Genomic DNA, 12,908 nt, shown 5'->3' on the forward strand with positions numbered 1-12,908 from the left:
GGGAGAGGGGAGGGGTAAAAGTTCAGGAGGGCAAAATAACTAAAGATTTGCCCTCTGAAGTGTGCGCCGGATGGAGCGCACCTTCTTTTTAACCTCCGCCATGTCCTCCGTCAGGTTGTCAACCTTTTGAATTAACCTGTCCAGTTTCCTAGACAATGCCTGGAAGGCTGCAGGGTCAATTGGAGGGTCACTGCTGGTCTGCGTGCCGGTGGAGGTGGAGATTGTCGCTGGAGTGGAGTGGCCACGGGACAGCCCTGCTCCCAACACACGGCTGGGTCCAGGTCTTGAGGAAGATGGCTGGTCCGTCGCTGGGTCCCCTTGGGCAGACCTGGTGGTTGTAGGTGGCACCGTTGGTGGAGCCTGTGGTGTGGCATACCACGCCCCAGAGGCCCGTTCCGAATTGTATCTGCGGGCCATCCTCCGATACCCACACTGCACCTGCAGGATGTGCCTGTACCTCATTGCACGGCGCTCAAACTGGTTGCGAGCGGCGGCACTCAGGTTTGAAGCTGTGAAGGGAAAAGGCAAATATTGAGCATAGAATTTACAGTGGGTTGAATACCACAATGGGTAATTTGACCATTACTAGCAATGTATTGGTTGCAGCAATTGTTACAACATATTTCACGGGAAGGCTCAGAGGAAGTACATGTGAATCATGCATACTGAAGGGCATATCACATATAGCATATCCATGTCTCTACATGATGGATGACATCACCCTAAACTACTCCTACAATTCATACCTAAGCCATTATACATTATGGCACCAGCTCGTCCGCATACTGACTTCACTACATATGTCATTCTATGTGATAAGAATCACACTCCTCACTCAATGGCATTTCGAAATAGTTGTGTGCTAAGATTGAACCCCTGGCCATGAATCATATGTCGACACTATGGGCCAGATGTAGGAATTGATGGGAAATCAACTAGCAAATTGCAAAGCTGAACGGTGTCTCTGACACCGTCTGCGAGTCACTATGGGGTCCCTAAATCCCACCTCATGAACATCAATGATGTGGGTTCCAACTTGCACCACCTTAGCAACTATGGGCACTCACGGGGATGGAGGCCTGCTGGGAACAGCAGAACTCCATAGACGTGACTGCTTTTAAATGAAGCAAGTTATTTTTCACCAAGTGTAGGCCCTTTATCTGAAAGGAAAATGAGCTGCGATTTGTTTAAATTCACAACAATTGATTGTTCGTAATTTACACAATAATTATTGCTCCCCTAGACCACTGGCTGTTTTGTGCAGGAGTATTTTGGTCCACTCACAAAGGTGAAGGTTCACAATGAGGACCCCTTCCAGTCAGCAAGTTGGTTAGCAGCCACTTCAAGTGGATGATAACAGCTACTCACTTTGCAACCACGTACTCGTTAGCAAATGGGATTGCCTAACACTGTGATTTGCAAGTAGGGCTGGTAAACTCCTTTATTTTTTTACTTTAGAAAAGCATTTTGCGAATATGTACATGACCACCAAAAACATTTCGGATTAGGAAACAGACGTTTGCAACTCACTAACATCAAATTATGCTATTTGCAATGTGGAGACATTTTGCTACATCTGGACCTAGGTACAAACTCAAGTCACAAAAGGTGTTAAGTACGTGTAACATACTGTTTGCTACAGTCCTAGGTACCCTGTTTCACAGTAACATCCCAGTCTTTGTGGGTGGTGTGGGAAGAACAAACAACAATCCCATGATCAATGCACAACCAGGAGTGTACAGAAAGTTCAACAAGCATGTGCCTTCACACACAACACCTATGAAGGGCTAGCAACACGTTGGAGTCAGCCCAACCTTGTCACATCCCAGGTCCACACATGTCAAAATGATATGACTTAGCCAAACATAACATACTATTAGTGAGGCATGTTTTACAACACACACAGAGGAGGTAGAACACCCATTCACATGATTCAACAGAACACCTAGGCCATTGCACTCAAGTCACACACACTTCGAGGTCACCTTGTGGAAGTACATGCCCCCGGAAGATCCGACCTACAGTGTACACAGTCCATCCTCAACTAGGAAGAAGCACTTGTCATCGAAGCCATGTGCCTAAGCTATCTGGGAGACTGTCAGTCTGATATGCTGACTCAGTTAATGGCAAGTTCCTGACCAAGTCTAACATTGACCAGTGTATTCAAAATGAGTCATGCTATTCCCAATAGTCGCACTAATTGAATGACCTACTGCCCCTCAATCTGAGAGATGACTAGGGATTGCTTTACCGAAACATTATTCCAATTTGATATCACACCAAAACAACAAAGCCAATGAACGGCCAGCACATCATATCATGAATTGTCCTGAACACACAGTAATCCATCATGCTTCATTTCCAAACAATGTAAATAGCACTTAGGCAACACTCACTGTAGGTATCGGGGTCGTCAAAATGGGCTACCTCACCAACGGTGTACGGGGCTGGTCCACCTGTAAAGCATGAAAGGAAGATTATACTCAGACTGGGTGAACAGACAAATAATTTCTGTTACAATGACAGTGTGTGAATATTACATGGTAATGATACACTTTCACACATGCTCATCCTGCCTGGCTGACTTTGTATTCTAGATTATCATTGGATGAGTCTCCTGCTCCAGTGACACACCCTACTACACTCATGCAGTGGCCAGGACAGTCATGTGTCGTCCAAGTTACTCCTCCATTAGTAGGCCCGAACAATCATGTGATCCATACATCTCAGCATGTGCATCCCAGAGAGAAACATTCCACAACTGGTTCCATGAGGACTGCATGACCACTCACAATCAAACAGGCTATGTGGATAGGTTCAACACACAGCAACCAGACACACATGGAACATATGTGTGGACAACATGACTAACTTCATGTGACGTGAAGGCAACACACAGGTGTTGCATCATCATGTGTTTGCAATTTTCGGTCAAGCTATGGCGTCTACATATGTAGGTATGTTGTTTCTACATGACGTACTCACTGGCCATTATGACCAGTAGAGTACAAATAGAGCAGTTCACGTGTTGCTTTTCAGACACAAATGCAACACTACATTCCATGCAGCTACAGCCATCTGGTATGTGTTGCAAAAATAAGGCATCGGCCTGGTAGCATAGGTCTTCATACACACCCGGCAACAAATACACATTTGGACACATATGTATACCTTTGTAGCGCAGCATTTGCATCATTTTGTGACGCAGAGAGGGGGCTACTTAGCAAAATACAAATAGATGTTGCATTTTACTGCTGTTATTGGGTGTACATGTGTAGCAAAAATGGGGATTTATGTGTATGCCCATGGGCCTAGGTTTCCCTAGTATAACACGCAGTCAGCTACTTATTTTGCAGATTGGCTACCAATCATCACATGTTCACGCACACATTCCTATTATTCCCATGTAATTGATTATTACTCACCAACATAGCCACCAATCCGGAGTCCCAGGTGGTCCAGCAGGTCCTGTTCCCTGCTGATCAGATCTGCCCAGCGGTGCTTGAGTTGATGGACATTCCTCAGACTCCCGTAGACCCGGACCAGGTGATGGCTCACCTTCTCCCAACGGATTTTCCTCGCCTCCGTGTGATACCCCTGTATCACACGGCCCCCAGCCTCCAGCATCAGTGGGAGGAAAGGGCTTACGAGCCATATGAAGCCCCCCAATTCGTCCTCACCCATCCTGGACAGGCGAGGCCTACCTGACATGATGCGAGGTGTAAAAAAGTACCAAAGAAAAATGAAAGAAAAAGTGGGAAATGGGGAAAGGTAGAGGTGTGAAAGAAAAAGAAGAAGGAGAAAAATAGCCCAACTAACACCCCAAACTATGCTACCCACAACAGACTCCCACAGACAATACAAACTATCACAGGTATAGACAAAACAACACTAAACAGACTGAGACAATGTTTGACAACAATAAAAGATTGACACAAAGACAAAATACAAGGCACACAGGACACTAAAGCAGTAAAACACAGGACAACACCTTTCACACAACCACACAGTCTAGATAACTCTGAGACTGCAAAGTGAAAGTGAAAGTCAACTCCCAGTACAGATTTGGTAAACAGGATATCCTATTACATCACTTCCTGCATATAATGGCCGCCGTTTTTATTTTCGCGTAATGCGTCATATTTTCATGCATACACAGATGTGCGTCATATTTTTTTGACGCATTACAGTGCACATGATGCGGAGTGTAAAAATATGCTATGAATATTAATATTTCAAATTGTACATGAGATGACCAACATATTGTGCATGTAGCGTCAATTTCACCACGCATACATCATGGGCGTCGTTTTTTTTACACGTACAGTGGTGCACATGATGCGGAGTCAAAAAATATGATATGAATATTAATAATTGATAATGTACATGAGATGACCAACATATTGTCCATGTAGCGTCATTTTGACCACGCATACATCATGTGCGTGGTTTTTATTACACGTACAGTGGTGCACATGATGCGGAGTCAAAAAAAATGGTATGAATATTAATAATTAATACTGTACATGAAATGAGCAATATATTGTGCATATAGCGTCATTTTGACCACGCATACATCATGTGCGTGGTTTTTATTACACGTACAGTGGTGCACATGATGCGGAGTCAAAAAAAATGGTATGAATATTAATAATTAATACTGTACATGAAATGAGCAATATATTGTGCATATAGCGTCATTTTGACCACGCATACATCATGTGCGTGGTTTTTATTACACGTACAGTGGTGCACATGATGAGGAGTCAAAAAAAATGGTATGAATATTAATAATTAATACTGTACATGAAATGAGCAATATATTGTGCATATAGCGTCATTTTGACCACGCATACATCATGTGCGTGTTTTTTATTACACGTACAGTGGTGCACATGATGCGGAGTCAAAAAAAATGCTATGAATATTAATAATTAATACTGTACATGAAATGAGCAATATATTGTGCATATAGCGTCATTTTGACCACGCATACATCATGTGCGTGGTTTTTATTACACGTACAGTAGTGCACATGATGCAGAGTCAAAAATATTGTGGATGTAAATAATAATTTGAAGGTGAAATATCAAGACACTTTTGGATACATTTGTATCTGACTCTGCATTGTGTGCACTCATGTACATGAACAAATTATGACGGCCATGCTGTATGCGTAGAATATGGAGCAAATTGATCCAAATGTCTTCATGTGTTTAGCTTTGGAAAGGTGATTTGTCATGGTAAAACGGTGCGATGTGAGACACATTTGTGTTTGTATCTGACAAATGTCCGTACTTTTATGTATAGACGGCCTTCACACTGTGATGTTTGGGATACGTTAACTAATGTATTGACCATATTTGACAACATATTTGGGGTAATTGCTGGTGGCTATTTTGATATGAGGTTTTTGATTCCATTATGTATTCCGTCTCCAAAATGTCCCCACCTTTATGATGGGGATGCTTTTATCTGTAGTCCTAACAGGGAGTGGGAGAGTCACTTTCAGTTTTTAGGGGGCTGACCATGTCCCATTATGATTTTGTGTTTCATATTTGTGTAGGACTTGTGACATGGAGGCCACATATGTGCCTTATGCATGTGTTTAGTTCACAAGTACATGATTCCTGTATGTTTTGGGGGTGGTAGAGGTGGAGTTAGGCCCCCAGCACCCTAGGATTTGACCATCCAGAATAGCTACTGTATCCATGGAGTATTTTTATCATATCCTGGCAAACCTGCAGCAGCGGGCGAATGTCAGGCCATATGGTATGAATGACTGTTGACCATTTATTCATCTCATTAGCCCATTTGACGTTTGCAGTATTGATGATTTGGAGCTAAGTTGCATACCATTTTCATATGACTAAGGGGGTCATTCTGACCGCGGCGGTCGCCGCCCGCCAAGCGGTTCCCGCCGAAAGACCGCGGCGGTCATTCTGGCTTTCCCACTGGGCTGGCGGGCAACCGCCAAAAGTCCGCCCGCCAGCCCAGCGGGAAACACCCTTCCCACGAGGACGCCGGCTCAGAATGGAGCCGGCGGAGTGGGAAGGTGCGACGGGTGCAGTTGCACCCGTCGCGAATTTCTGTGTCTGCAAAGCAGACACTGAAATTCTTTGTGGGTCCCTCTTACGGGGGCCCCTGCAGTGCCTATGCCATTGGCATGGGCACTGCAGGGGCCCCCAGGGGCCCCGCGGCACCCCCTACCGCCATCCTGTTCCTGGCGGAAGACCCGCCAGGAACAGGATGGCGGTAGGGGGTGTCAGAATCCCCATGGCGGCGGAGCGCGCTCCGCCGCCATGGTGGATTCTCAAGGGCAGCGGGAAGTCCGTTTCTGGCCGCGGCTGAACCGCCGCGGTCAGAATGCCCATCGGTGCACCGCCAGCCTGTTGGCGGTGCTACCGCCGACCTCCGCCAGGGCGGTAATTACCGCCAGGGTCAGAATGACCCCCTAAGTTTGCAAGACTCTCAGCGTTCACGATGTGATAATGCGAAGATTGTTTTGCTTGTCTGTGTCCCTTTCTGCATAAACTGGTTTAGTGTCATGTTACAATCTTCCTGCTAGGTTCAAACTGGGACACAACTGTGATGGTCTACTTTCAAATATTAGGTTGGTTGTATGACATATGTGTACATGTGTGTGGGAATGTGGATCCAGTATGACCTGTCTGTGTGTATGTTGTCACTGTAACTTCAAGGTCTCCTCCTGAGTTAGTGGCAGCTGATGTTGTTGCAATTGTGTATTGCTCACATCATACACTTGAGAGAAGCCATTGATGACATGTTCACGTACACATGGATGGTCCCACCCTGTCTCTGAACCCGTGTGATGTGACTTTCAAATGATCTCCAATTTTGGGCTGGATGAGAGACTGTTTCAGTTGTTTGGATCCTGCATGTCTAATTGTCACATTTGTACTCTTGTTGGGCTCTGTGTATGGTAATGTAACATGTCACATCCTACCCTCTGTGCATACAGTTGTGATGTTTATTTTTGGTGTGATGATTTTTAATGGCATTCTTGATCAATGAGACGACATTCATCTTCAGCTATTTCAAACTAAAGGTGGTCAGAAATGAATAGGCCAAAGCATGATGTGGTGTTTGTGATCTGTGTTTATTTACAAGTGTGGAATACAAGTGATTATAATGACTTAAGTAAAAAAATTGTTCACAAGCTGTTGGCGCCTAGGCACTCCTGCTGCGGTGTTAGGTTGTTCCCCCTCCTGTTGCAGGCCAGCATCCTCCTCATCATCATCCTCAGGCATGTCTGGGTCCGGTTCAAGGAGGGGAATGTTCCTTTGTACACAAATATTGTGTAATATGGCACAAGTGAGTATAATTTTGCATACCATCTCTGGGGAGTATAGTAGGCTTCCGCCAGTGATGTCAAGGCAGCGGAACCTTGACTTTAGGATCCCAAAGGTCCTCTCCACAATGCTGCGTGTCCTCTTGTGGGCGTCATTGTATGCCCGCTCAGCAGCAGTATTTGGGTTCCCATATGGTGTCATTATCCAAGGCTGGATGCCATACCCCTGATCAGCTGAAAGAGAAACACAGAATGGTATCAATTAGATGTAGGAGGCACTGTTGTACGTATCTTTGATGGCAGTAGTTGTGTTGTGTTGTCTGTGACTATTTTGTGTACTAATGTGACAACCTATGGTTGTTGGTGGAAACTTTGGCATTGTTTTTTTTCCTTGGCTGAGCAAGTGTTTGTTGTCTAACTGTTTGTCAGCAGGATGTATTGGTTTCTCAAGTACAGTGTGCCCTCACTTGCATTGTGACTTGTGACACAGGTGTCCGTGTGTCCTCACTGGGGGTGTGATGATAGTTCCATGCAGAGTTGAAACATGAAAGGGTATTAGAAACGTCCATATGAACATAGCCAGGCCATCCCATCCCTTAAAAGTTATGCATTGTATTAGTGTACAGGTTATTGTGAGACTTCCAATTTGCAAGGTGACATTTAGGCAACCACAGTCATGAATGTCTTCACACTAAGCTGTGGAGTAAATTCAAATGTGTGAGAGGTTCAATGGTGACTTGTGACACATGGCTAGTGATGTGAGTACCTCAGTGTGTTCCTGTCTAGGTGTTGCTATTGTGGTGTATGTGTTGTTTATCCTAGAGGGTTTCTGTGCAGTGAGTATATAAGTAGATTTTTGTCCTTACCAACAAGTAGTCCATTGCCATACCGTCCATCCTGGAAGTGTTGGTTGATGGTGCAGTGACGGAAGATGAATGCATCATGTACACTCCCAGGATATTTAGCCACGATGTTGCTGATCAGTCCTTGGTGATCGACTATGGCCTGCACGTTGATGGAATGTGTGTGCTTCCTGTTGCGGTAGAGGTGTTCACTCGCAGCAGGTGGCACAAGGCGTACGTGTGTGCAGTCGATTGCACCAAGGACGTGCGGAAAGCCACTGATGGCGTAGAACCCCTGTTTTGTTTCCTGATGCTTCTGCAGTGTGTTAGGGAAGCAGATGTGGCGGGGTGTCAGTCCAATGATGGCATCCAGTACTTTAGGCAGGAATGCGGAGAAAGATGGTTGTGAGATTCCACCAACCAGGGCACCAGTTGTCTGAAAGGAGCCACTTGCCAGCAGGTGAAGTACGGCAAGCAGCTTTGTTTCTGTTGGGATAGTGCGTGGAGTCACTAAAGTGGGGGCCAATTGCTGTTCAATATTTGTCAGCAGCTGCTGAATGGCCTGACAGTTCAACCGGTACCTCTGGATGATGTCTCGTTCCCTGAGGCCATGCAGGGTTGTTCTTGGGCGGAATATCCTCTCCTGCCTTCTGCGCTATCTTTGGGGTCCCTGCTGTTGTTGTTGTGGCTGCTGTTGTTGCTGCAGGGCTCTGCGTCTACGTGCACGTTGAAGAAAAAGCACCTCCATGTCTCCCTGTTGCTGCTCTGCTGCTCTGTTGTTTGTTCTGTGTGTTCTGATTAAGTACAGGTGTGTTTGCCCCATTTTAACGCCTGCCCTGACCCAGGCGTTAAAATTTCACGCTATTCATGCTTTGCGCAATTTTTTTGCGCCGCCTGCCGCGCGGGAGTGATTTTTGCCCCGGAGCATAAATACCACGCACCGCTATGTGCGTCTGTTTTTAGACGGGAACGCCTTCCTTGCATCTCATTAACGCAAGGAAGGCGTTCACGCCAAAAAATGACGCTATTTGCCCATACTTTGGCGCTAGACGCGTCTAACGCCAAAGTATAAATATGGCGTTAGTTTTGCGCCGAATTTGTGTCGAAAAAAACGACGCAAATTCGGCGCAAACGGAGTATAAATACGGGCCTTTATCACTGCTAACCAGTGCTAAAGTGCATATGCTCTCTCCCTTTAAACATGGTAACCTTGGATCATACCTGATTGGACTATTTAATGTACTTATATGTCCCTAGTAATGTGCACTATATGTGCTTAGGGCCTATAGATTAAATGCTACTAGTGGGCCTGCAGCACTGGTTGTGCCACCCACTGAAGTAGCCCCTTTACCTTGTCTCAGGCCTGCCATTGCAAGGCCTGAGTGTGCAGTTTCACTGTCACCTCGACTTGGCATTTAAAAGTACTTGCCAAGCCTAAACCTCCCCTTTCTCCACATATAAGTCACCTCTAATGTGTGCCCGAGGTAACTCCTAGAGCAGGGTGGTGTGTGGGTGAAAGGCAGGACATGTACCTGTGTAGTTTACATGTCCTGGTAGTGTAAAACTCCTAAATTCGTTTTTACACTACTGTGAGGCCTGCTCCCTTCAAAGGTTAACATTGGGGCTGCCCTCATACAGTATTGAAGTTGTAGCTGCTGATCTGAAAGGAGTAGGAAGGTCATATTTAGTATGGCCAGAATGGTAATACCAAATCCTGCTGACTGGTGAAGTTGGATTTAATATTACTATTCTAGAAATGCCACTTTTAGAAAGTGAGCATTTCTTTGCACTTTAATCTTTCTGTGCCTTACAATCCACGTCTGGCTGGGCTTAGTTGACAGCTCCTTGTGTATTCACTCAGACACACCCCAAACACAGGGTACTCAGCCTCACTTGCATACATCTGCATTTTGAATGGGTCTTCCTGGGCTGGGAGGGTGGAGGGCCTGCTCTCACACAAAGAACTGCCACACACCCTACTGGGACCCTGGCAGACAGGATTGAACTGAAAGGGGACCTGGTGCACTTCTTAGCCACTCTTTGAAGTCTCCCCCACTTCAAAGGCACTTTTGGGTATAAAACAGGGCCTCTGCCCTACCTCATCAGACACTTGCTGGAGAAGAAACCTGAACCAGAACCTGCATCCTTCCAAGAAGAACTGCCTGGCTGCCTAAAGGACTCACCTGACTGCTTTCTACAAAGGACTGCTGCCTGCTGTTGCCCTGCTGCCTTGCTGAACTCTTGCCTTGCTGCTGGAGTGCTCTCCAAGGGCTTGGAAAGAGCTTGCCTCCTGTTCCCTGAAGTCTCAGGACCAAAAAGACTTCTCTTTTTCATTTGGACGCCTTGTGTGCCGAAAAATTAGAAGCACAGCTTGCTCCGTGGTGAAAAATTCACCGCACGCCAATCCGGAAAGACGCCGCTCGACGCAATGCCAGCGGTACGACCGGAACTTCGACGCACGGCCTCGCCTGGACAACGCCAACCGACTTCAGAAAGGAAATCGACGCGACGCCTGCCGTGAGGGAGAAGATTCCACGCACAGCCCACCGGAATGACTCGCAGCCGGAAAACAAGCCTAGGATTCCACGCACAGACCCCGGGACATCTGGTAATCCCGCGAACCACAGAAGGAGACTGTCCGCGTGCCGGAAAACGACGCACGACTTCCCCGTGTGAAAAATAACGATGCAAGTCGGTGTGTGCAGGAGAGAAATCGACGCACACACCATTTTTCCACGTATCTCTTCCTCTGCGGCCCTTTGCGGAGATTTTCCACTTTAAATCAGGTACTTTGTGCTTGAAAGAGACTTTGTTTGCTTTTTAATGACTTAAGACACTTTATATCACTTTTCAGTGATATCTCTACAATTTCATATTGCATCTTTATTCGTTTTGACCTGCAAATATCCAGATAAATATTACATATTTTTTTAAACACTGTGTGGTGTATTTTTGTGGTGCTATATTGTGTTATTGTATGATTTATTGCACAAATACTTTACACATTGCCTTCTAAGTTAAGCCTGACTGCTCGTGCCAAGCTACCAGAGGGTGGGCACAGGATAATTTGGATTGTGTGTGACTTACCCTGACTAGAGTGAGGGTTCTTGCTTGGACAGAGGGTAACCTGACTGCCTACCAAAAACCCCATTTCTAACATTGGTGATCAGCGGTGAGGATAGGACTTGTATTTGTGCAGTGACATACAGTAGCTAAGTATTTCACTACCTACCCACAGTTGAGGGTCAACTTGATTTTTATCTCTTTTTGCAAAATGAGTTTTTCCTGACAATTTTCAAAAACTAAATCCTCACTCAACATGTCTCTGACTGGGTCTCAAGCAGGAGATTGTGACCTAGCCCTGTTGGATACATATACTGTCAAACAGCTGAAAGGGTTCTGCAGGGTGATGAGAGTACCCACCCAAGGGGCCTCCAAAAAGGAGGACTTTCAAGTGGCGCTGAGGGCCTGGGCAGAAGCCCATTTAGAGGAGGATGATGAGGAAGAGGAGCCAGAAAATGACCTCTCAGAGGATTTGTTGCTATCAGTGGGTGATGTTACCACTGCAATTGTGCCCACTTCCAGACCAGGGAGCAATGTCTCTGTGCAAAGCCTGCCCGCAGAGGAAAGGAGAGAGGAAAGGGAGTTCCAATTACAAATGGCAAAACTGAAAATTGAGGCTCAACAGGAGGAAAGAAGGGCAGAGAGAGAAGCCAAGCAAGCTGAGGCTGAAAGAGCAGCCAAACAGATTGAAGCTGAAAGAGCTGAAGCTGCAGCTGAGAGAGCCTTGGCTGAAAAGGAACTTTTGTTGGCTCATGACCTGAGTCTCAAGGAGCTAGATCTCAAGGCAAAGCAGTCTGCATCCAGCAGTAATGGTGGCAGCATACAGACAGGACCTGCTGGAGAAAAGAAGGTTTGCATACCCAAAAATGTGGTGCCCAGTTTTGTGGTGGCAGATGACATAGATAAATGGTTAGCTGCTTATGAAGTTGCACTAAGGGCTCATGAGGTTCCTGAAGGGCAATGGGGGGTAGCTATGTGGGGTTATGTGCCACCTTTGGGGAGAGACATACTTCTCACACTGGACAAACCGGATCAAAACACATACCCACTCCAGAAAGCCATTTTACTTGCCAAGTTTGGGCTAACCCCTGAGAGATACCATCAGAGGTTCAGGGACAGCACCAAACTATCCACACAAACATGGGTAGATTTCTTTGACTTTTCCAGTAAGGCACTGAATGGATGGGTGCGGGGCTGCAAAGTAGATGATTACACAGGATTATATAATTTGATTCTGAGAGAGCATATGCTTGGTATTTGTTTTACAGGGTTGCGCCCGCACCTAGTAGACAGTAAGCTGACTGATCCCAGGAAGCTTGCTGAGGAGGCGGACCTCTGGATTAGTACCAGTGTGTCCAAGAAGGACACCCACAAAGGTGGTCAGGGTTCCCATCAGAAGAAAGAGGGGGGGAGAAAAACTTAAAAACAAGGAGTTCTCAAAATGCCCCCAAAATAGTTCCCAAGGGAGTAATGGTAACCAGTCCCGGTCTGATTCTCAAAAGAAAGGTTTCACTGACCATAAGACTGGGAAGGATGTACACCACTGTTCAGAGTGCAATAAGTATGGGCATTCTGAGGGCGACTCCAAGTGTCCCAAAAGGGCACAGCCCCCCCAAGGAGGGCAGACACTTGGGTCGGCTAGCGTAGCACTCGGGGAGGAGATGGTCCCAGACAGTTTTGGGGTACAGACA

This window comes from Pleurodeles waltl, chromosome 8 (genome assembly GCF_031143425.1).
Source record: "Pleurodeles waltl isolate 20211129_DDA chromosome 8, aPleWal1.hap1.20221129, whole genome shotgun sequence".
In the NCBI taxonomy this organism is placed as follows: Eukaryota; Metazoa; Chordata; class Amphibia; order Caudata; family Salamandridae; genus Pleurodeles; species Pleurodeles waltl.